A 25,940-nucleotide genomic window follows, 5' to 3' on the forward strand; every position below is an offset into this window, starting at 1 on the left:
TGAAGTAACGATTGCATAACAACTTAAGCGCTTAAGCTTAACGTAGCCATTTATTAATGATAAAAAAAATATTTTTTCCTACGGTTGGATCTTAGTTGTCATATTCTTCCTTGGGGGAGAGGAATCGAAAGTCGGATAAAAATGAAATTCAAGCTAAGTTTGTGAAAATTGGTTCAGTTTTCTTCGAGAAAAGTGAGTGACAGTTTTTTTTGTGCATATCATCCTGTAATTCCGGAAGCAGAAGTTGGATCCGAATAAAATTCAATAGTAGTTCTTGGAACCATAAGACCTTTGATTTGAATCTTGTTTGAAGTTTGTAAAAATCGATTCAGCCATCTCTGATAGAATCGTGTGACATTATTTGTCACAAACACACAAGACATTCTGTGATCTCGACGAGCTGAGTCGAATGGTATATGACGATTGGCCCTCCGGGCTTCGGTTATAAAGTCGGTTTCCGTCGGACTTGGTAACTAAGCAGAAATAAGACATTTCCGACATGAAATTAATTTTTCTGATGCCAAATGTCATAAAAACTCATGAAACGTCGAGATCTAGTGTAATCTGAAAAAATATTTTTTTTGAAAAAAAAGGAAAAATTTCTGTCAGAGTTTGTGTTACAAAATTCGGTTTCATACATTTTTAAGACACTACAAGAAAACCGCATAACTTTGAACTTTGAAATTCGCATAAAAAACGCGAAACTTCAGAAATCCGAGTAATAATCGCGTGACTACGCTGTGATTTCACGGATCATTTTTTGAATTTGATTCGTTCATATCGAACTCGTCATAAAATGATAATGAAAATAGGAGACTATACAACCTCACCATTTGCTGTTACCTCTGGAGTTCCTCAAGAAAGCCACCTTGGACCGTTTATAATTTCATTGTATCTCAACGATGCAAATTTTTCGATCAAGTGTATGAAACTATCATTCGCCGATGACTTTCATGTTTCATATTTCAAAATGGTTTTAAATGCCACTAAATGCTCCGTCATCTCTTTTAGTCGCAAAAAGTCTTTATTCAAGTTCGACTATGATATTTCACAAACTGTTCTCGAACGCGCATCGTCTGTTAAGGACTTGGGTGTTCTTCTGGATTCCAAGTTAAATTTTAAGGAGCACATAGAGTTTACTATCTTCAAAGTCACTGAGCTATTACAGTTGTAGGCAGTTTTATTTTTACTGTAAAATTTTCCACACATCGGAGAGACTTACTAAGTTTTGGTGATTGCCGAAAATATGACAGAAGCTGTTCGATATTTATCAATATTGTATACAACATTTTCAATCCGGAAGAAGATGCTACAAGAAATCGAGTCTCTCAATGCATGAATCGCGAGAGAATTGTTTTACATTTATACATTATTTCACGGCCCTTAAAAAAATTTACAGTCTAATAATGATTGGTGCTGTGTGGAATTTACCAAGAGAGAATCGTAAATTGACAATTATCGCAGAAAATCGAATCGATGATTCGACTTGATGATTCTCATACTAGGTTGCAATATTTCAAAACCCTTGTGTGGAGAATTCACATACATTTTCATAGACACAACTTATACAAACTTATATATGCACATAGTTAGAATAAGCGGCAATAGTAAAATGATTCTATCACAATTATCAAATGCCCATGTAGAATCGGATCGCGAAACGAGAACAAGCGACCGTTCGTTGCTTCAGGAAGAATCCCAACAGCAGCGTACTAACCTTTGATTCTCAGACAGGTCATCGAGAGAAATTCGCTCTCGCGCTGGTGTTTCTATTCTATGTTAAATGAACCATGCCGGTTTTTTGTTGCTGCGATGATATCCGTCTCTCTTTGATGGCACTGATTGAATCGTGTGAAAAGTTGCTTTGACATATGGATTTTCAAGTTCTGCGGAAGCTATCACCTGCATGAAAATAGTTATGTAACGCTCGAACATCGCGCTTTTTAGTTTTTAACTTTGCCCGGATCTCGTGTGTTTTGATTTTGATATTTTTTTAACAACCCTGCGATTTTGAAACCCAGATTTTTGTCTGGCAGCTATGGATTGCAAACGTGTTCTTTTTCAACAATGTGTGTGTGTGTGTGTGTGTATTCGTACCACAAATTGTGTTTTTTTCAGAGCTTAAGCCAACTTCAAATCCGTGTTCCAAATGAAAAAAGTGTTAACCATCTGGGCCGTTAAAGTTCAATTTTTCGAATGAAATTATTTGATGAAAACGATGGCCTTTCACTATCAGTATATTCCTCATAAGGAGTGTATCGAAAAGTAGTTAGCAACATTGATTATTGAATAAAAAAGCGAAAAAAAACATATTTTGACACCAGTTTTCGATATATTGTAGAAAAATTACATTTTTATGCATTTCACTAATTATATTGAAGAAAATCCTAGTTTCTGTGAAACGCTTGCACTTTGGACTTGACATTCTTCATTAAATTCTGCACAGTTACTTTTGTGACTTTCCTGGTGGCAGCTGTCCAGTTTTTTTTTAACTCCTGCATGTTTTGGGACCGTGTACCTTCCTTCCGAAAGTGCCGCTTGACAATTGCCCAATACCTTTCAATTGGCCGAAGATCCGTGCAGTTCGGTGGGTTGATGTCCTTTTCCACGAATTGTACATTATTTTTTGACAACCACTGTAGACCGGAGTTGGCGTAGTGGGCTGAAGCCAAATCCGGCCAGAAGAGAGGAGGAGCATTATGCTTTCTGTACAGTGGCAGCATTCTCTTCTTCAAACATTCATCCTCGTACACCTTGGCGTTAAATGTGCCCTTCGTGAAGAAAATCGACGACCGCAAACCACAGGCACAAATTGCTCGCCAGACCAACACCTTCTGCCCAAACTTTTCCATTGCCACCGTGGTGTCAGCGTCGCCCAGGTCCTGATACACCGATTTCCGGGCAGCGCTCGAGAGTCTTCCTTGGCGTAGGTTTCGTCGTCGATCAGGATGCATCCGTCTTTATTTTGTAGAATCCTGTTATACAGTTTTCGCGCTCTTGTTTTGTCCTGAACTTGCTGCACCAGGGACTTCTTCGGCACCTTCTGTTTCTTGTACGTTTTCAGGAAGTTCCGAACTTTGATCCGTTGAATCATCCCGATGATGCTGGTGTTGAACTGCTTGGCCAAATCCCGCGTCGACGCCGATGGGTTTTTGCTGATGTACTCAACCACTTTTAAGTCCCGGCCGGGTTGTCTGGAACCCGTTTTCCTACCGGATCGGGACAAATCCTCCATGGAAAGGGTCTTACCGAACTTCTCGATAATAATTTTGACACTGGTGTGGTGCACTTTCACCCGTTTTGCAATTTCGTTACACGTGACACCACTTTCTGAGCACCAAGTGTGCAGAATTTTCTTTCGCGTTTCCGGATCAATTCGACTCATCATTGAAACGATAAACCGTACCGAACCAATCGATTGCGCAGCTGTTATTGACATGTAAACAAACATGTCACCACAAAAGACGCTGCAAAAATTAATCCATTTCAGAGTAAAACTGTTTGAATGTTGCTAACTACTTATCGATACACTCCTTAATTCAATTACCAATTGAAGACTCACTAGATTATCCGGAAACGTAATAAGTATTGCTTGGTCTGTTTCAAGTGTTAAATAATTGCTTCACTTTATTCACTTGAATGGGCGTGAACATCAATTCAATGACTTACCACACGACATTATTAAATAATTACGAGTTAGTGTTTAGAATCCTGTACCATGTGGTTTTGTTAATTGTTAATACTCGAAAAAATAATGAAGTTGTATGCCTACGGGAGAAGGACTGACTAACAGTCCATTCTCACGGGCTCAAATAAATGAATAAGTTAATTTGCATCTCTGTAGTGGCAAAAAAAGTAAATGACACCATAACAAGTAGAATCTTCTAATGATTTATGCTACCCAAAAGCACACCCTTCGAGCATTCGTCGGTAATCTTGCAACCGCGCAGTTTATCTCGAAGATTTTAAATGAACAAATATCCACTGCAATAAATATTTGGGCATGACTCATTCCGGCATGGGACCCATTCGGTGCTACCTGTTGGAGGAAAATTATTGCTGGTAGTTAGCATTCGAGTTTCGGTGAGTTCCTGGAATCCTACACGCCTCGAAAACCAGTGCTACTTATCATCCGACGGAATCGCATCGAGTTCGTCGCTGTTGCCACGGTCGCTGCATTGACATCCATTCGCTAATCCCTCTGTTCGGGAGTATCGAAGTCCATAAATTTGAATTTATTTATTAGGAGCTTAATTTTCGTTCGTCCGTTTTTTCCCTCTCTCTCTCTCTCATGCCAAAATAATTCAACCAAATACTGACTCACATAAATATCCATCTAATTTATATGTGGAGCGCGGGGAACAACATGTGGCATTTAAGTGTTCCTTCCCCTGCCTCTCCCCCTCCCGAGTATGTGATGATTGCATGGAAACACATTTCAGAACCTCATCCATTTGGTGGACCTTTTTTTTCTCTCGAATCGATTCCGCTAAAATCCCACCACATGAGATAATCAAAATAATTATGGCAAAAGCTTCATAGTCATCCACGCATTAACAGTTCCTAAATGCTAGAGCAGCGAAAGGCGCACCGTCATCCAATGGGGCCGCACAGATGAAGTATCCTTAGACGGATGAGTGTAGCGAAAGAAGCGAATTGACGTCGCGTGGTGGTGGTGGTGGTGGTGGTGGTGGTGGTGCTGTAACCTTGACCGCCAAAATACCCCGAAATTGATTCCGAACGACAACGACGACGACGGCGAATAGACTTTCAGGTTCAATTCACCTCTCTGATGAATCTTTTCATCGGAAAGTGATTTAATTAACTTCAGCTTCAGGGAAGGCTTCAAGAGTCGAGCAGCCCGGCCGGCGCGATGTTCCACGTATGTGCCGAAACGTAAGTGTGTTTTTTTTGCTAAGATTCTCTTTAAACGGTACACACATTCGCGCAAAACCGCGAAACCCTTTTGATCTGAACCGATCGGCAATGCCAACAATGGGGAAGTCGAGTTGATCGATTCGAGAGCTTTTGATTGGAACTAATTGACAGATGGGAATGGAGCTAGTTTGGGTTTTTGGGCAACATTCCGCAGTCGCTGTCGAGTTCGCTGAGTTCGCTTCGGAGGGTTGTTTATGCAGCCGCCGAAACATGGCCTTCGAGTGGCAGCGGAATGTCGAGAACGGCATGGATTTCTGTTGAATTATTATTCGCGTGAAGAGCCACTTGACTGAAGCCAATATGGCGGCCAACGGCGGCGCAGCGACGGAGGAATGGCAAAACAAATGCACAAATGTTTATTCATCGTTTATTGAAGAACAAACTCATGTCGGGATGAGACATGGCAAGCTCAAAATACTTCCAGATCAAGACTTGAATAACGAAAAAAAAACTTCAAAGGTAATAATAATAGCTAATTGCAGTTTCTTTCGTCCGGAACGCCAGTAATGACTATGTCTTCTCCTATATTCTTCTTTCATAAATAAAAACTACAAGGAGCAGTTCTATGGAGTTGTTCGAATTGTTGACGTAGAACTACATAACTGTGGTTAAAATCACTATTAAATTTTGTTTCAAAATTTTGAACAGCAATGTTTTCGTGTCTATGCGAAATATACTTTCGAAAATAATTTTTTGAGAATTTTTAATGCCCTGAAAAGAGCCGTTCAGTTTGTTGATATTGATGATAAGAGGTGCTGACCGTCGACGATCAAGGCAAACAACGCACCAAATAAATTCGTTTTGTCTTTCAAAAAAATAAAATCATAAATAGTAGGCATATTTTGTTTTTTTTTTTCATATAATCGTCGTTTATTTCTAAGCATTGTTACCGTCATTGCATTTTTACTGTAAGCAGTTGTGCGTCAAAGAAGTGAGAAAATTCATAAGTAATCAGGTCAGAGTTCAATCACAGAGAAACAATCTCATCGGGTTGCAATAGAGATGGTCGGATACATGTTCAGAAAAAAAAAACTTGGGGTAGGTAATGTCAGAGACATAAACGCAAGATTGACGTAGGACTGTTATCGGGGCAGATAACTTTAAAAATGCACTTATCTTTTTTAGCCGATTCGTTAAAATTACAATTAATTTCCGTTTTCACCCCAACTTCCATGGTCAAAAAAGTTTATGTGCAGTTCCTTTAAAATCCCTTTTTCGAGGAGTGTTTCGAGCAGTTTTTAAAGCATTTTTTCCAACACTTTTTTGAGCAGTTTGCCGAGTAGTTTTTCGAACAGTTTCCTGAGCAGTTTTTCGAGCAGCGTTTTTAGCAGTTTTCGAGCTGCTTCCTTTAATAGATTTTTGTGCGGTTTTCAGAGCGGTTTTTGAGCAGTTTTCCAAACAGTTTTTACAGTAGTTTTCCAAAAGTTTTCGAGTAGCTTTTGAGAATTTTTGTGCAGTTTTCGAGCAATTTTTTGAAGTATTCATCCGGTTCTCAGAGTAATTTTTGAGTAGTTTTTTCGAGCAGGTTTGAATCAGTTTCTAAATCCGTTTGCGATCATTTTTTGAGCTGTTCTCGAGTAATTTTTCCTGCAGTTTCAGAGAAGATTTCTGTGCAGGTTTCGAACAGAGCTGTTTTAGAACAGTTCATAGAGCAGTTTTCGAGGAGTTTCTCGTGCAGTTTTTGGAGCATTTTTTAAACAGTTATATTAGTTTTCGATCAATTTTTTGAGTATTTTCATGCAGTTTTCGAACAGTTTTTAAACAATTTTTTAGCAGTTTATTGAGTTTAAGAAGTTTTTCGATTAATTTTTCTTGCAGTTTCAAATAAGATTTTTGTGCAGGATTCGAACAGAACTGTTTTAGAACAGTTTTTTGAGCAGTTTTCGACTAGTTTTTCGTGCAGTTTTTGGAGCATTTTCTATGTAGTTGTATTAGTTTTCGAGTAATTTTTTGAGCATTTTCAAATTGTTTTTCGAACAATTTTCAAGAAGTTAAAGTAGTTATCGGGCAGGTTTTTGAGCACGAACTGTTTTTGAACTGTTTTACTAGTAATTTTCGAGTTGTTTTGTCGAGCAACTAAACAGTTTTCAGAGCTATTATCGAGTAGTTTTTTGAGTAGTTTTTCGTTAAGTTTTAAGAGCAGTTTTCGAGCGGCTCTAAACAGTTTTTCGAACAGTTTTCGAGCAGACTTTAAGTAGTTAGAGTAGTTTTCGAGCAGTTTTCGAATGGTTTTTCGTGTAGTTTTTGAGCAGATTTAATGCAATTCTCTGAGTAGTTTTTAGAGCAGGTTCTAAGCAGGTTTTAAATCAGTTTTGAAATAGTTTTTCTTGCAGTTTAAAGAAGATTTTTGTGCAGGTTTCGATTAGTTTTTGAACAGTTCATTGAGCAATTTTTGAATGTTTTTTCTTGCAATTCTCGAGCAGTTTCTCTAGTAGTTCTCGGGTAGTTTTTCGTAAAGTTTTCAAGCATTTTTGGAGCAGTTTTTGATCAGGTTTTAAGCAGTTTATAAATCGGTTTTCGAGCAGCTTTCGAGTGGAGCAGAAATTTTAGAGAAGATTTCGTGCTGGTTTCGAATAGTTTTTCGTGCAGTTTTCGAGCAGATTTTGTTTTTGTAGTTTCCGAGTAGTTTTTGGAGCAGTTTTCAAGCAGGTTCTAAGCAGGTTTTAAATCAGTTTTGGAGTAGGCTTTCTTGCAGTTTAAAGAAGATTTTTGTGCCGGTTTCGATCAGTTTTCGAACAGTTTATTCATCAATTTTTGAATATTTTTTCTTGCAATTTTCGAGCAGATTTCGATCAGTTTTTTGAGTAATTCTCGGGTAGTTTTTCGAGAAGTTTTCAAGCAGTTTTTTGGAGCAATTTTCGATCAGGTTTAAAGCAGTTTATGAAGAGGTTCTCGAACAGTTTTCGAGTGGAGTAGAAATTTAAATTTTAGAGAAGATAGAGTGCTGGTTTCGAATAGTTTTTCGTGCAGTTTTCAAGCAGATTTTTTGTTGTGGTTTCCGAGTAGTTTTTCGAGCAGTTTTTAAGCAGGTTTTTAGCAGTTTTTAAGCAGGTTTTTAGTAGTTTTTAATAAGTTTTGAAGTAGTTTTTCTTGCCGCTTAAAGAAGATTTTCGTGCAGGTTCAGTTTTCGAACAGTTTATTCAGCAATTTTTGAATATTTTTTCTTGCGATTCTCGAACAGATTTCGATCAGTTTTTTGAGTAATTCTCGGGTAGTTTTTCGTTAAGTTTTCAAGCAGTTTTTTGGAGCAATTGTCGATCAGGTTTAAAGCAGTTTATAAATTGATTCTCGAGCAGTTTTTGAGCAGTTTTCGAGTAGTTTTGCTTTCAGTTTTAGATAAGATTTTCGTGCTGGTTCCGAACAATTTTTAGAGCAGTTTTTGAAGCAGTTGTAGTTTTCTAGTAGTTTTTCAGCAGTTTTTCGAGCAGTGTTTCTTAGCAGTTTACAAATAAATTTTCGAATAGATTTTTGTGCAGTTTTGAAGCAGTTGTTAGAGCAATTTTCGAGCAGTTTTTCAAACAGTTTTTGAAGCAGTTCTTGAGCAGGTTTTAAATTGGCAGTTTTGGAGTAGTTTTTCTTACAGTTTAAAAGAAGATTTTTGTGCTAGTTTCGAACAGTTTTAGGTCAGGTTTCAAACAGTTTTTCGAGTAGTTTTCGAGCAAAATTTTCTTGAAGTTTTTAAGTAGTTTATAGGAAAAATTTGTAGCAGTTTATTTAGCAGTTTTAGAGTTGTTTTCGAGCAAGTTTCAAATCAGTCTTTGAGCAGTTATTTTTTAGTAATTTTCGAGTAGTTTTTCTTGTAGTTTCAGAAAGGATTTCTGTATATATTTCGAACAGTCTTTAGAAAAGTTTTCGAGCGTTTTGGAATAGTATTTGGGGCAGTATTCTAGCAATTTTTAAGCAGTTAGAGTAGTTTTCAAGTAGTTTGAACATTTTTTCGGAAAGTTCTTCGTGAAGATTTTTGTGCCAGTTTCAAGCAGTTTTTGAAGCAGCTTTAGAGCAGTTTATTAAGCAGTTTTTGAGTAGTTTTCTGTGCAATGTTCGTGCAGATTTTTGTGTAGCTTTCAGAGGACTTTATGAGCAGTTTATTCATCACTTTTCGAGGCTACGGGTCCTCATAACCCATTCTGGACTTCTTAACAAGAGTAGCTATCTGATAATCGAATTCGAATCTACTGTAAGTCCACCTGCATCCACCTGTTAATGCCGTGAACTGATGGTGGCTTCACACATACATACATGTGTGAAGCCACCATCAGTTCACGGCATTACCAGTGGATGCAGGAGGACTTAGAGTAGATTCATGCGTAGTTTATCAGGCAGTGTTCGAGTAATTCTTCCTGCAATTTTCGAGCAGTTTTTGAATAAAGTTTATGCATTTATGTCCGTTTCTAGATAACGATTGAAGCTTTTGCAGACCTTGGCAATATAATCTGATGACATTTCTCTCCAATGCTTTGTGGTGGAGGTCCGTAGAGAAATCAAATTCGAGCGAGGATGTTCACATATACGTGCTTCAATATTCGTCCATACACTGAAATCCAGAGGATTTATGTCAGGCTGGTCACATATCTATGGACCAGAACTGAGGCATGTTTTCAATATTTATGCCCGTTTTGCAGACTCAAAATCGTACATTTCCAATATTACCCGATTGAAATAACGGATAAAATTGTTTCCCCACGTTTCTTTTATCTTCAAAAAAGAATAATCTTGATTGAACTTTCAAAAACTGACTGGTGATTCTCAGGATAAATTTTTTAGGAAAGTTAGTTTACCTCATTAAATACAAAGCATCAAAGCGTTTGATGTATCTACCAGAGAAAATTTCGCGCTACTTTTTTTTTGTTAACTAGTGCACTAGTACATCGTTCTTGTTCCTGTGCTGTCCGACCTCGCTGTAGCTCGTTCGGAACTAATTGAAGAGGGTCCATATGTATGAGGGCAGTATTTCGAAAGCCTTTTCGGGAGTTTTTGTTAGAAGAAATAATTTAAAAAAATTGAATAGGTTTAACGTTATTCTGAAAGTTGATACTCTTATTGTGATAGCAATTTTTTCCCATAGTGTAATTTGAAGCGAAAATTGTGCAAAATGGTTATATGGTTAAATGTTCAATGTCCGTTCGATCAACTTTGGCACACATTTCAACGAAGAAACGTCAAACCTCTGCCCCAGCTAGCAGCAATTTTCGGTAGCATCGGCATCGGTTCGGTAGTACCACTTTTAGAAACGATGGAACTCATTAGCCTTTTCGGCTTTTCATCTACGACTTAGGTCATATTAATCATGTTTCGCAAATTTAACCGACCCACACAGCCACCTTCATTCCTCTGTTACCGTATCAAATCCAACAAATAGCTCAGTTTAGACTCGAAATTCTCTTTTCTGGTAATCTACCGGCCATAACTTCTACCGTTCGGGGTTTCGACCTTCTCTCACTAATGAGATTGATTTCAGTTACTATCCGCCGAAGCATCCCAAATGTCTATCATTTATCAGATCGTCTTCCAGTTCTGTTCTACCGCCGGATTGTTCTGCTCCTTTCATTCTATAAACAGAGAACCGGGGAACTGACAGCAACAGTAAAGAAACCGACTCCGACAGCGAGCACCGCGATAAAGGCAATGCAGAAGGACGATAATGATGATAGAGCTATTCTCCTCACGCGTACAAACCGCCTGCTAATCATATTAGCAATATGATTCGATCACGGTATTAGAATCGGTTGTCTCGGAGGGTACTTTCCTTGTTCGGAGGGCTGCTTGTTTCCACGGCACTCCCGGGAACACCAGATTAGAACGGACGGCCGGTCCGGCTTCTCGATCGAAGAAGGTGTGGCGAGCAGGAATTTAAATACATATGCATAATGAAACGAAATTATTGCTCTTTCTGGATCCCATTGGCCGAAGAACGCCGAACCGAACCAGAATGATTGATAGCGTGATTAATGTTAATATGTTACTGTTGTTGCACCCGACGGTCACTGCTGTTTATTTGGAGTTTCGGTAGAGGAGGCGAAGGAGGGGAACGCATTAGGAAACTGCGCTGCGGTCAGTGCGGATGAGGATTTTTTTCTTCTGATTTGATTGCACCTTTGAATCAGCAGTCGCAAAAGTCCTTTCTGTTCGGTTAATACATGATCAAACTGACAGCTTTCTTCATTTTTTGCCCAACCCTATTTTACACAACTCGGAACATCACGGAACTACGGGAGCTCTGTGAGCTGTTTGAATGAACTCTAGACATGCGAATCTTAAAGCATGTTATTTTTGTGAGGCTATAAGCTTCTGGCTCCAACCTAGTTGTGGTCGTTCGCCGGGGATCAACAATATTTTCTTCAATGATTTTTGTTGGCGTAAGGATCGACCGTTTTGATTAGAATGAAAAGAAAGCCTCAAAATCTTTAAAACTGCAAGAAAAACTACTCGAACTGATTTAAAACCTACATGAAAACTGCTTCAAACCTGCTGGAAACAACACGAAAAACTGCTTAAAGACTGATAAACAAAAAGCTAGAAATCTGTTCTAAAACTACTAAAACTACTCGAAAACTACTCTAATAGCTAAAAATCTGCACGAAATACTACCCAAAAACTGCTCAATCAATTATTCGAAAACTGCTTTTTAAACTGTTCTAAATCTGCACAAAAATCTTCTCAAAAACTGCAAGAAAAACTACTCGAAAACTGCAAAAAATAACCGCTCAAAACTGATTTAAAACTTGCTCGAAAACAACTCGAAAAACTGCTTGAAAACTGATCAACAAACGCCTGGAAATCTTTCTAAAAACTTCTTGAAAAATGCATGAAGAAATAACTTCTCGAAGACTGATTTATAACATTCTCGAAAACTGCACAAAAAAAAACTGTTCGTAAACCATTCGAAAAACGGTTTCGGAAACTCAAAAAATTGCTAAAAAATTGTTTAAAAGCTGTTCGAAAACTGTAAAAAAAGCTGCTCAAAAACTGTTCGAAAAATGCTCAAAAACTTACTCGACAACTACTTCAACTTCTTAAAAATTGTTCGAAAAACTATTTTAAAATACTCAAAACATTGCTCGAAAACTAATAAATATGCTTAAAAAATGCTCCGAAAACTGCACGAAAAACTACTGTTCAATAAACAGTTCTGTTCGAAGCCAGCAAAGAAATCTTATTAGAAACTGCAAGAATAATTACTCGAGAACAGTTCAAAAAATGATTGAAAATCGATTTAAAAACTAATTAAAACCTACTCAAAAATTACTCGGAAAACCACTTGAAAACTTCAAGAAAATTGCTCGAAAACTGCACAAAAACTGCTCGATCATTGCACAGAAAACTACTCAAAAACTGCTCCAAAAACTATTCGAAACCTGCACAAAAATCCGCTCTAGAACTACTCGAAAACTGCACGAAGAACTATTCGAATAATGCTCAAAAACTACTCTAACAGCCCAAATACTGCTGAGAACTGCATGAAAAACTATTCCAAAACGCTCAATAAACTGCTCGAAAATCATTCTAACTGCTCGGAAACCCACTCGAAAACTGCTCAACAAACTGTTCTGAAAACTGTTCGAAATCTGCACAAAAATCGTTTCTGAAACTGCACGATAAACTATTCGAAAACTGCTAAAAATAACTGCTCAGACTGCTTTAAAACTGGATCGAAAACTGCTAGAAAACAACTCAAAAACTGCTCAATAAGCAGCTAGAAATCTGTGTTAAAAACTACTTGAAAACTTCAAGAAAATCTGCTCGGAAACTACTAAAAAATTGCTTTAAACTTGTTCAAAAGACTACTCAAAAACAACTCGAAAACTGCTCAATAAACGGCTAGAAATCTGTATTATAAACTACTTTGAAATTTCAAGAAAATCTGCTCGAAAACTGCATACAAACTTTCTTTAAAACTATTTGAAACCATCACGAAAATCTCTAAAACTGCAAGAAAAACTACTCGAAAACTGCTGATTTATAATCCGCTCAAAAACTGCGAAATCAACTTTAAAACGCACAATAAACCGCTAAAAATCGGTCCTAAAACTACTCGAAAACTTCAAGAAAATCTGCTTAAAACTATTCAAAAAACTGCTCTCAAAACTTTTCGAAACCAGCACAAAAATCTTCTCTAAAAATACAAGAAAAATTACTCAAAAACTGTTCGAAACTCGATTTAAAAACTACTTAAAACCTGATCGAAAACAGTTCCACTGTTTGAAAACTACCCGAATTAACCCGAAAATTACTCAAAAAACTGCTCGAAACCTGAATGAAAATTGCACGAAAAAATACTCAATGAACTGTTCGAAAACTGCTCTTAAAACTGATCGAAACCTGCACAAAAATCTTCTTTAAACTAAAAGAAAAACTACTCCAATTTTTCTACAATATATCGAAAACTGATGTCAAAATATGTTTTTTTCGCTTTTTATTCAATAATCAATGTTGCTAACTACTTTTCGATACACTTCTTAAATGCACTATGGTATATGTACCAGCTAAGCAGATGTGTGCTTCTGTGGCTTAGGCGAATAACGGACGTACTTTGTGATCCAATGATTTTCGAATCAAGACGCCGCTGTCGCTACTATCTGTGTTTTTATTTTTTTTATTTCAATGAATATTCTTGAACGTAAATTTGCGTTAACTGCGACGCTCCATTCATGTGCATCTTATAATATGTAAAATCACAAGGTTTTTTTCCAAGTGTACTTGATACATCGTCCGGCTACGGAATTACTTGTATCTTTATATACAGCATTGAGCTAGCTATATAATTTTTATATTGTGCGCGTTCAGTTAGTTTATGGCCAAAACATTATTTTCTTATCTATCAGCTCCCAGTTCCCGGTTTCGGAAGTGCCGGAAATAGTGTTCAAACAGAACTCACTTCATTATCTCATAGCTGCCTAAACCGATTTTCACAAACTTCGGCTTAAACGAAAAGCCTTTCGGTCTCCGTCATTTAGAGTGACAATGGAAGAAAATTGTTCTAAATTTGACTCAAAGCTGTTTCTAACTGGTTATATTTACCTGGTTGCGGTAATATCGGATATACTAGGTAAAAACTCAAAATGGAATTCTCGTAATTTTCTCAGAAACGGCTGTGTCGATTATCACAAACTTAAACTCAATAGGAAGATCTTGCGGTCTCATAGAATTTCTATTGACTTTTTTGAAGAATCTCTGAGTAATATTTATTTGAGATAGGTATCATCACCCCACTAGGTGTTTTTTTTAAATTTTGGTTTAGCTTGTGATTTCATCTTTTCTTTACGTTTCGTATTAGACTCGTCAGTGCATAACAGTGCAGGTTGAACTGTTATGCCACCTAGTAGTCCAACATAAACCGCTAAGCAGACGTAAAGTTAAAGCTGTTTGCAAAACACTTTTTATTTCGTGTGATTTCATCATACAAAGGCCATGACTGCCTCACAAATCATGCCAACCAAATACTTATTTGATGATAAAGAACAATTTTATGGGTTTTTGTTCAGTCCTGCTAAACATCGCAACATACGTTTTCTAATACTATTACTTCAACAATGCACTTTGGATGAAAATTTGCACATGATTTCAATATGGTAAACCATTAGTTTTGGACGGCTTGAGATAGTAGGCGTTCATTTTTAGAATTTTCATTGATTAAGGATTTTTTAATGCCAAAAAAAACCCGTTGGTTGATTATTTTAGAAGAGCGACATTCTTCGAACCGTTTGAGAACGGTTTGCCCATTTCTATTTTGTATTAATTCTATTCCGTCGCACGATTGCTCCAAATTGTCGTTCCTATTTGAGAAACATAAATCCAATACTCGGAATATGTAAAAACTTTAGATAATTCATTGTGGTAATTATATTACTCTAAACTTCATCTCTTTCTCACAGGAAAATTTTCTAAACGAAGCTCCATGCTGACCAAGGCATTAACTTTTTCACATGAACTGAAACCGAGGACTAGAAAAATAAGGGTCTAAAAAAAATCAGTCAGTGTTGAGCAGTCGTTCGCACCGCACGCGTATAGCTCTTGGCTCCTGGAAATTTTTCCTGGCTACCTAGAGTTTCATTGATTCAAGGCTTCAGTCTTTTTCAAGACTACCTGAATCACTAACAGTTTTTTTAAAGACTAACAATTAGTCAGCCTTTCTCAAGGCTATACAAAGAGTGACTAAGAAATTAATCAGCCTTTTTTAAGGCTAGCTATTCAAAGAACTATTCTTCGAACTAATCAGTCTTTATCAAGACTTTTCCAAACTAGGAGTCTAATCGAAGACTAATTTAGCCTAGTTAATTTAATTTTAAAATTTCATTCATTTCAAAAAATGCCTGCGTCCAACAGGAAAGGCAACAAGCCTAAGGCTAAAAATAATTCAATACGGAATAAATCACAATCCGTTATTCAACATTTTTCTAATAACATTCACGATCTTATAGAATCTGAATGTAAAAATAAAAGACAATGGACGGATTTCCCTTCCGTTGATTCTTTGCCGTCTAACAATATTTACGAGATTCTCCCGGAATCCGATTTCCCAAAATGGACGCTTGTCGTTCTGGGAAGAAACAACAATCTATACTACCAGTGACGGTGATGATTTCCGACTTCAAAGCATTCCGTACTGAGCCTTCTACTTTTCTCCCGGAAGTAAAAGTCTCATTTCAAATCGGACGAAGAGGAGAATGTCGAGTCTTGGTTGCTGGATTGGAAGATTACGAACGTCTTATCCGATATTTGTCCGAGAAACTTCATAAATTTTATTCATATGATATAAAATCAGACAGACCCTTCAAGGCTGTCTTAAAAGGCTTATCAAATGATCAAAGTACTGATTAAAATAAAAATGAACTAAAAGAATTGCTTGGGTTTGCCCCTTCCCAAGTAATGCTTATGAAAAAAAGAGCGAATGGTACTTCTAAACCACGCTCTGGAATTTCCCATGAACTTTACCTAATACACTTCAATCGAAGTGATGTAAACAATTTGAAAAGTTTAGAAAAAGTACGTTTCATTTCCCACATTAAAATTCATTGGGAACATTATAAACGGCATAATCGTATTGCAAACTTAACGCAATGTCGTCGTTGCCAAGGCTTCGGCCATGGAACCAAAAATTGTCATATGGATATACGGTGTTTGAATTGTGGTAAATCGCATTCGAAAGACGTTTGTCCAATGAATGAAACCACTGATAAATTTTCATGTTCAAATTGCGATGGAAACCATAAATCCAATTATTTGAAATGTCCTGTCAGGGAAAAAAATTTAAACGCTCGTTCGCTTTGACAAGTCAAATCAACGACCTTAAATTTACAGAACATACCTGAAAATCAAAAAAACCGTTACAACCTAATTCTTCTAAGGCACTTATTTCTTCGAATTTAAAACCAAAAATAGGTACGCCTGCCAATTCGTCTTCTAACGAAAACAATTTATTGACAGGTAGATCGACCTCGTCATCATCTTCTTCTAATGTCAGTTATGCTAGTATAACAGGTAGAAATCTACCACTTAATTCTTCTAATGTAAATAATCAAAACACAGGACCGCCTTGCAGTTCATCTTCTAACGAAAACAATTTATTAATAGGTAGATCGGCCAAATCATCATCTTCTAATGGCAGTCTACCTACAAATATTCCTTCAAGGCCATTCGCTTCTTTGAATGAAGTCGATTTAAGCGATATAACTGAAAATAAATTAATCTACCTACAAGATCAACTTTTTCAAATGATCATCCGAATGAATTCGACTTCATCACTTTTTGAAGCATTTCAAATCGGATGGCAATTCGCAAATAATATTATAATGAATTTAAAATTTAACAGTGATGTTAAATAATTATTTGAATATTTTAAATTGGAATGCTCGATCTTTGAAATCGAGTGAAGATGAATTTTATAATTTTCTCAAAGTGCACAAAATTTATATTGCCAAATACTTTTTTTTCAACCAAATGTCAAATTGAAAAGTAATCCACATTATGTGGTTCATCGATTTGACAGGTTTACTGGAATGGGTGGTGGAGTTGCCATTTTTGTCCAACGGAATTTTACCTTCTTTCAATACTAAAGTTATTGAAAGCTTGGGAATCGAAGTTGAAACCATTCATGGAATTTATTTCATCACTGGAGCATATTTGCCATTCCAATGCACCGGCGAACAATTAAATTTCTTTAAAGGCGATTTGCAAAAACTCACAAGATATCGATCAAATTTTTTCGTAATAGGGGACTTAAATGCTAAGCATGTCCAGTGGAATTGTAGGCAAAATAACAGTAATGGTAAAATACTTCATAATCAACTCTCAGCTGGTTACTTCACAGTTCTTCATCCCAGTAATCCGACTTGTTTCTCTTCCGTGAAAAACCCGTCTACAATTGATCTGGTTCCAACAGATCAAAGTCACATTTGTAGTGAACCGATTACACATGCTGGCTTTGACTCAGATCATCTTCCTGTAACATTCAGACTTTCCAACGAAGCTAAAATTAATCCAATTAGTTCTATATTCAACTATCTAATCTAATCTAATCTAATCTAATCTAAGCTTATTGGTTGGATTACAGATCTCACATTGAAAATCATGTGGATCATGAAACTATTTTAGAAAATTCTGCGGACACCGACACAGCAATTGATAATTTGAATCATTATATTATCGAAGCTAGAAATCTTTCAGTTCCCAAAGCTCAAACTAAATTAAATTCTTCTATCATCGATGACAATCTTCAACTGCTCATTCAGTTGAAGAATGTTCGTCGACGTCAATATCAACGTTCTCGTGATCCTGCTATGAAAAACATAGTTAAGGATTTACAAAAGGATATTAAACATAGATTTACTCTTTTGCGAAATGAAAATTTTGCTAAAGAAGTTGAACAAATTAAACCATATTCTAAACCTTTCTGGAAGGCTCCAGCCATGCTTTATGCAGTACCAATTTGGTCAAGTTGTTGTTCCACCAGGAAGAAAACGCTTCAAAGGATTCAGAATAAAATTCTGAAAATGATTTTGAAGCGTCTTCCCTGGTTTAGTACAAATGAGTTACACATACTCACAAATATAGAACCATTAGATGTAATGTCACATAATATTATAAGCAAATTCCGACAAAAATCGATGCAATCTTCAATTGAATCGATTCGCTCTCTGTATTAGTTAGTAAGTTAGTATATAAGTTCCTTTTTCCCCATTACACAATACAAGTAGGTTTAGAATTTTCCCTACACAAAAATCTCAGAATTGCGGAAGCAAATGATGGCCTCATGGTAACAACCAAATCATATATACAATAGGGCTGAAAAGTCACCAATCCTAATAATTTAATTTTAACTCATGTTCCAATAAATAGTTATTTGAAAAAAAAGAGTCTAAAAATAAATTAAAGTATTGAAATACATAGCGCAGGTCGATCTAGGTTAAGCATAACTACATATCCCTTGTTTGAGTGTACCTAACCTTATAATTGACCCTAGAGTGCAACCTGTGATAACAAGAGCAGCAATTGTGTTAATCTAATAATTGCGGTAGTATGTTTTTCTGCAAGCGATAATTGTTGCTCCCTTTACTTGGTACATGGTTTTATCAATTTTTTAATTGAGCTGGTGTGAGAATAAAGGTAAAACACTACTCGCACCGGTATGTTATTAGGGACATGTTTATTATTAGCAATATGTAATGTACGTAATGAAAGAACCTACAAACAAGCTTGCAGCAACAACAAAAAAAAAACAATAAACTTGATACCTGATATTTCGCACCACACATCGAGTATCAACCAGAGATTTAATGAGCCTCGAAAATTCTTTTTCTTTGCTTCCAAAACAAAACGCACGAATTCCGATGGAAGAACGAGATAGAATGTCCAATTAATAAGTGTGTCCTCAGCTTTAATCTGGTTAGGCCACCAAACACAGAAAGAAAACCCCTCTAATTAAGACGTAAATACTGAAATACCCCGAGTCAGTTTGAAGATTAAGCGTTACACTTTTATGACAATCGAGAGTAATAAATTGTTTCCACCGAGCCGGTTCGGCGGACCACCCAATACTCACCGAATGCTTCGAAGTTCTTAGGTCCAATAATGAGTTTCGTGTTACGATCCTTACTTTTCCTTTTTTTTCTTGCTGATTTTCTTCCCTCCGGAGGACGACGACCTCGAGCGAAGTTATTCTATATTGTTTTTTTTTGTTCTACCTTCGATTCGCACGTGTTTCCGCACGATGTTGGTTGCGAGGAATTCAAATGAGCTTGCAGAACAAGTTCAATGTGTTTGTTAGCCGTGTCGAAGCATGGTTGATGTTCCTTCAGATCACGCACTGCATGATTTGCTACGGGATTGGTGCAACAGCAAAACTAGTTTTGAAACTAGCTGGCGAGAGATTCATCTCAAATCGAAATCTTCTGTCATCAATTCAAAAACCAGAGAGAGATTGTCTCCGATCCAAAACTTACCGATTCTATTTACCCCGTCTGAGTTATGTCATCCAGTGGGGTTGACCTCAATAGCGCCTAGCGTTCCACATGGCCCGAAACCAGTGCGTTATACAACTCGAAAGTGGGTGATCTGATGTCACTTTGAAAAACAAAACAAAATCGCGATGGACCTGCCACCGACGGACTGGGAAAAAGAATTCCTCGAAACAATCGAAAAAAAAATTTCAAACAAAGCAATCGCGTCCCGCGCTGCATCATCGCCACCGAGTGTCATGTTGAGTTGGTTAGTTCTGTGTGTTGTGACAGCCAAAACCGAAGCCAAGTGCGCTGGGTCACTGGATCACAACGCCGCCAACCGTACCGTGGAAGCCCGATACCATTTTACTATTTGGATGGATAATTAAAATAACAATGATTAGACCGAAAAGGCTTACGTAAACATATAAATTATGCTGCTGCTGCTGCTGTTGCTGTTGTTGATGCTGTCTAGTATGCCATCATGGGCAAACCGACATAATGGTGATGAAAGCAGTAGCGCAGTAGCGCAGTAGGACTGTAATCGGCAGGTTTCGATGGCTCCCGAACTTTCGCTTTCGGAGACGAGATGTTAAAAACACTGAAGTGCTGCTGCCCACATTGGGCAACCACTCGGCCGAACTTATGGTTGATCAATTTTAGTCTATAGTCTATAATTACCGACGCCATTCAGTTTTACCAACTGTCGGGAGGAGGTGCATCGGTGAGACGGTAAGGTTTTTCACATTTAACTACCGTAGTAATCAACCCTTTGGCGGCAGTTGGTTGGGACTTAATTCAGTCTAAAATAACGCTTACGATAATTGTTTTAAAACTAAAATTTTGACTTAAAAAAACAACGAAAAGAACATACCATTATAAATGACGCTTCCTTTCAGGGCAATCTTTTTCCTTCCGACAATTTACCTAATACTATTGAATAATGAATTATGCTGTTGAAACGAATTTATACACACGTTAAATTTAATTATGAACTCGATAAATAAAAATTATCTATCAAATTATAAATACTGAGAATTTCGGTAGTTTTACAGTTTGCAGAGAGGATTGTTCGGCAATGGTTACCCGAGATTCGGAGAAAAAATCTAAGTGTGTAATATCTAATTGCACTTCGGAGTGTATTCAGTAATCTTACAGCGCAACGCGCAACACTGTTGGAAATACATAAATGTCACCCTCATTGAACCATAACTCAAAAATGAGTGATACGTCTCTCAATTTGAGTTTTCACTGTTTGCACTGCAAAACCAGTCAAATTGAGGGAATTAACTGTATCACCAAGTACCGTATTGAGCGACGAAATCGTGTGTTAAATACACACAATTTCGTCGCACATATACAGTCAACTTAAAATTTCAAGTATCTGTTGTCGCAGTGTCCTTTCCATGCACATGAGTTACTGCACAGATTCAAGAAGAGAGGAAATTACTCAGCTCAGCTCTGAACAGAGTTTCCAATGTTCCAGATATATCAGGCATTTACCAGATTTTTATCAGACACTCTAACAAAACAGATCTGACTTTCAAATATTTTTGTATAAGAAATGTCAGATTATTTGAAAACAACGAAAATATATCTATAAAGACAATACGCTACAGCATGATTACAAAGTTTCGCTCAAATAGAGTCAAACTTTTTGTCTGTGTGAGGCTTCCAGTTGTTATGCATGAGATTAAAATTTACTAACGAGTCGAAGACGATATGTAAAGAAGAATAAGATAATATTTTTCCAGACTTTCTATTCTAAATGGACCAGATTTTATTTTCTAGCACTTTGCATCCCTGGTTCTGTGATTTGTTGTTTTTTCTACCACGTTTGACTCGGTGAGAACTCGAATGCACACCTCCGGGAGAGGCTTCAGTGACTTATGCTCATGGCAGTTGAAACAAAATTGCTGTCTCAGTTGCAACTTAGAAGCGGTTTTATTGATGCGGTTATTCACAGTTATGCTCGATGTGCAGAGCGCTGGATTCTATTGAATCGATGATACGCAATAAGTTTAGTAAAAAATTCAAATCTAAAAGTATGGCGTTAATTCATTGTATTGAAAAACATTAGTAAGATGTCATACCGCATAAGCAGTGCATAATCCTTAAATTTTGTCACGAGGCGTTTGATTGGTTTGGTTTTCATTCATCTACTAATTTTCGAGTTAAGGCACGAATACACGTCCAACTAACGAATATTTTGGCATATTTTGTTTGGTACTGAATCATCCTACATTGGGAGATCTGTCGATCTACCAAACTTAACTAAAGTCCAATTTTTGGAATGACTGAGTGGAAACATATATTGGGGAAGCCATATGAATGAAAAACTTAACAGAAAAGATGCACATGTTCGATGTACGTTTTATGATGCCTAACCGTGTTTTAGAGTTGTGTCTATTATAAGGTTCAGGGTGGCGAACTGGTTGCGCGTATGCACGGAATGCATACGAACGCTGGTTCGAGTCCTGTCTCTGAGCGTATCTTTTTTCAAAAAATCACCTTATCAGTTAAGTTTTTCATTCATTTGGCTCCTCCAATATTTTTTTCCACCCAGTCATTGCGAAAATTGAACTTAGTTATATGACGACTTCACGTCAAACCAACTAAAATGAATAAATCGTTAACTAAAGTACCTACAAGAAACGTGAAAAAGCTCATAATTGAATAAAAAAACACTGTTTTGTCAAATTTAAAACTGGAATACGTTCACCGTTTTTTTATATATTTGAAACCCGCCCCTCGGTTCAGCATGATGGGTAAGTCGATGCCTTTCACGCAGTCCACCTGAGTTCGGTAGGTTCAGAAAGTTTTTCTGTCTCGAAGAGGTGTCCCGAATACCGTAAGGTTAAAACCTCTATAATCGTAACAAAAAAAAAGTCAAAATAATTGTGCAAATAAATTAATCGACTTGATTTAGCATATTATTTATAGAGTTTTTAAACACACCGCTTGGAAAATATAAATTTGTTATTCAGTACTAAGATGATACGAGTGAGAATAGGCTAAGGTATAATAAAATTAATAAATAGGAAATCGGGAGCGAAAAAACCATAAATTTTGCACAAACGCTTCATTGTTGCTTCTGTTCCTCCTCTTCGCTCTGTAAAAAAAAACAACAAAAACAAATTGAATCTACTGTAAGCATAAAGCAAATAATTAGCAACAAATTGTTCATTATGTGACGATTTTTTCAAAGCTTGAGGGATGAAAGTTCGAAATCACCGCAACTAATTAATAACAAATTAATCATTGCATCCCCCGATTTGTTTGAATCTGGCAAAAAAGAGCAACAAATTCAAAGCCACCATAACTTCGTTCGTGCTACGTTAACTTCATATGGACTCGAGCGAAACATTCGACAAATGAGAAAAAATTCTGTTTCAGTTCACCTAGTGGTGGAATGGTGCCTTTCTCATTAAAATCCCACGAGATATCAATCCAAGTTTCATATTGGACATTTTGAATGACTGTTTCCGGTCCTGGAATCGGGAGACGGTCGAAGTTGCAGGCAGTATGTTTTTAGGGCAAGTTCGAATAGTTTTTCAATCTGTTACGAAAATTTCATACTTTTTTGTGTCGTCAACTATCTGAAGGTCAGCCATTTTTATCCTGTCTTTATCTCAGCACCGTATTAAACAAAAATCTTACACCGGTAACAGATATTCGTGCCTGTGCCGTGATTCAGTTTTTTTTTAAACAGAGACGAAGGACTCGCTTGTGTTTTTTTTTAAATCAAACTTCGGTGTTGGTTTTCATTTTCATTGTCGCTTGTACGAAATCAAACACCTCACACAGCGTGCATCGTTCGTAGAGGCGGTGTTGTGTTTTCTTCCTCCGTACCACCGTACGTACGTAACGGTGCGCTTTATAAGACGGATTGAAATTTTGAACACTCATCACCTTGTAATTCAGGAGTTATGTATGGAATCATATGACCAATGAGACAAGTTAGTGCAAAACAATGTTACATACACACATACTCACACAGACATTTTGTGTACTCGACGAACGTAGTCGAATGGTACGTGACACTTGCCCTTCTGAGCCTCGGTTTAAAAATCGGTTTTTACAGTAACCTTTCTATATGAGAAAGGCAAAAATGGGCAAAAATTCCAAAACCACTGTAACTAAGAAGTAACTTATTAACAACATGTTTTTCTCTCGGTTCCGATATGTTTTCAAGCTTGTTTAAAAGGGGTTACCTTCATATGAACTTAGAGAAGCACTCGATAACAAAAGTTGAACAACGAACTTGAATCCACCGTAACTAATTTACAACTAATTAGTAACAAGTTATTCGATTCCCAACCCCGCACATAGGGTCAGAAAGTTTTTCTGGCTCGAAGAGGCGAAACAAAAACAAAAAATTCTTCAACTACTGGTGTTATTATTGGAGAAAGATGCTTCACTAAGTTCATATTCATTTATTTTTGACACGGAAAAAAATCTGCAGAAAAGGGCTAGTTTCAGATCTAGTAAAAATCATTTCGGTAACATTTCTCTTTATACTATCAATCAAAGAAAATACCCCAAATTAAAAGATTTGATTCTGTATCAAACGAAGCAAGTTTTTTACAAATTGTGTTATACATTCTCTGTATTTCCATTATTCAATTATGTAGATATCATTTTATTTTCAGTAAAAAATAAATCCAACCAACTTTCCTACGTCAAATTTTGAATTAGCTAATCGATAAAAAAATATCTGTTAAATTTCAACCGGTTTGCTTCTTTATAAAAAAGTAATTTAATTGCTGAAAAAAGGCTTTCGAATGGAATCTCGGAGACCCATAGTGTGTCGACTCAGCTCGACGAAATCGGAAAATGTCTCCAAGATCAAATGGCTGTGATTTCTGATTCCGGAGATATATTGTTATAAGTGACGTAACCGACAAAACGTGTTGTTTTTTTTTGACAGCCCAATTTTCATAGAAATGCTTGAATCGATTTTACCAAACTTGGCTCGTTTAGAAGCAATTATGGGATCAATAATCAAATTTGAAGATCAAATAGCTGTGATTTCTGGTTTCGGAGATATAATGGTATATGTGACGTAACCGACAAAATGCGTTGTTTTTTTACAGTTAATTTATTTCAAAGATGGCTGTACCGATTTTAACAAACTTAATCTCGTTTGAAAGCTTCTGTTAAATTTAAATTTAAGTGCGGTCCCTTCCGGTTCCGAAGATGTGATGGTATAAGTGACGTAAACAACAAAACGTTATAATGGTATAAGTGACGTAAACACGCTGACGCTTTTTGTCCCCGCTTTCTTTTTTCTTCGCTTGCTGAGCCGATTTTAACAAGCATCGGTTCGAAGATTGTTAGAAGATCAGAGGGCGCCCTTTGCGATTTCGGAGCAACAATGGTATAAGTGACATAACCGACAAAACGCGCTGTTCTTTTACTGCCCAATTTTTTCGGGGATGGTTGAATCGGTTTTAACAACGATAGGTTCGTTGGGAAGCTACCATTGGTTCATTAAACAGGTTTTTTAATTCAAATCTCTGGCACTTACGGTTCCAGTGATATAATGGTATAAATGACGTAAATAACCAATCTCATTCCTGCTCAATTTTCTCGGATATGGATGAACCGATTTCAATCATTTCAGCCTCGTTCGAGACTGAAATTGGGCAGTATATCGAGTTCGAAGATCATATGGCTGACACTTCAAGTTTCGGAGATATATTCGTACACGGAAAGATCGACATCAGCTTTTTGGCGAAAAAATTAGTTGATTTTTCTGATTATAGTTAGTTATTTTTTGAGACAACTAAAAAAATCTTACTTTTGCTAATTTAGATTTTTAAATTCTAATTCCCTTAATAATAATAAAATATTTGTTTGAATGACTATTTTTTTAGTTGAATTCACCTATTAAACGTGCTGTCATTTCTTAGCTACGGCATACTTAATTTCCATTCAACTAATTTTTTAGTTGACTTAGAGAAATAAAACGTTGTTTTCAACCAACATAATTAGTTTATTTGGCTTCTGAAACTTGCAGCTATATGGCGCACTGTTACTGAAAAAACGTTAACACCGTAATGACTACTAGCCACTAGATGGCACACTACCACCGAAAAAAATTTCATGGTCGCTGTTGTCTTTTCTATATTGGCAGGTATAAATATGATGTTGTATTGGAGAAAAAGACATAAACTAAACATAAACTTATTTTTGGAAATTTTTCTTCTAAATCGCTGTTTTCTTCATTCGACTTCGCGAAATCGACTCACTCACTGAAAACTTCGAGCACTTAGAAAACAAAAACCGAATACAAGTAGTACACCGAACGGCGTCGCCCGGCAGGTTGGAAGATACAAAAAACATCATTTGACATATACAATTAGAGTGCAACATTCGGAACTCACTTCACTGTTCCGCGTAAAAACATTGTTATACGCACAATCGCTTCAAATGCGCACAAATTCTGAATAAATACACGTTTCACTAAGAGTTAACGTCATTTTTACATACCGGTTTAGAAATTTATATGGATATGGATATATCGAAACACATGCGAAAAACATCAATAAATTGCGAAAGCAG

At 36.7% G+C, this 25,940-nt stretch overlaps 1 protein-coding gene across 1 annotated transcript in view; it reads left to right on the forward strand.

Moving 5' to 3' along the window:
* The window catches only part of LOC131437688 (cadherin-99C), a 471,448-nt gene that overhangs the window by 90,214 nt on the left and 355,294 nt on the right, over positions 1–25,940 (forward strand). The window lies entirely within an intron of this gene.

Source organism: Malaya genurostris, chromosome 1, assembly GCF_030247185.1.
Source record: "Malaya genurostris strain Urasoe2022 chromosome 1, Malgen_1.1, whole genome shotgun sequence".
NCBI lineage: Eukaryota > Metazoa > Arthropoda > Insecta > Diptera > Culicidae > Malaya > Malaya genurostris.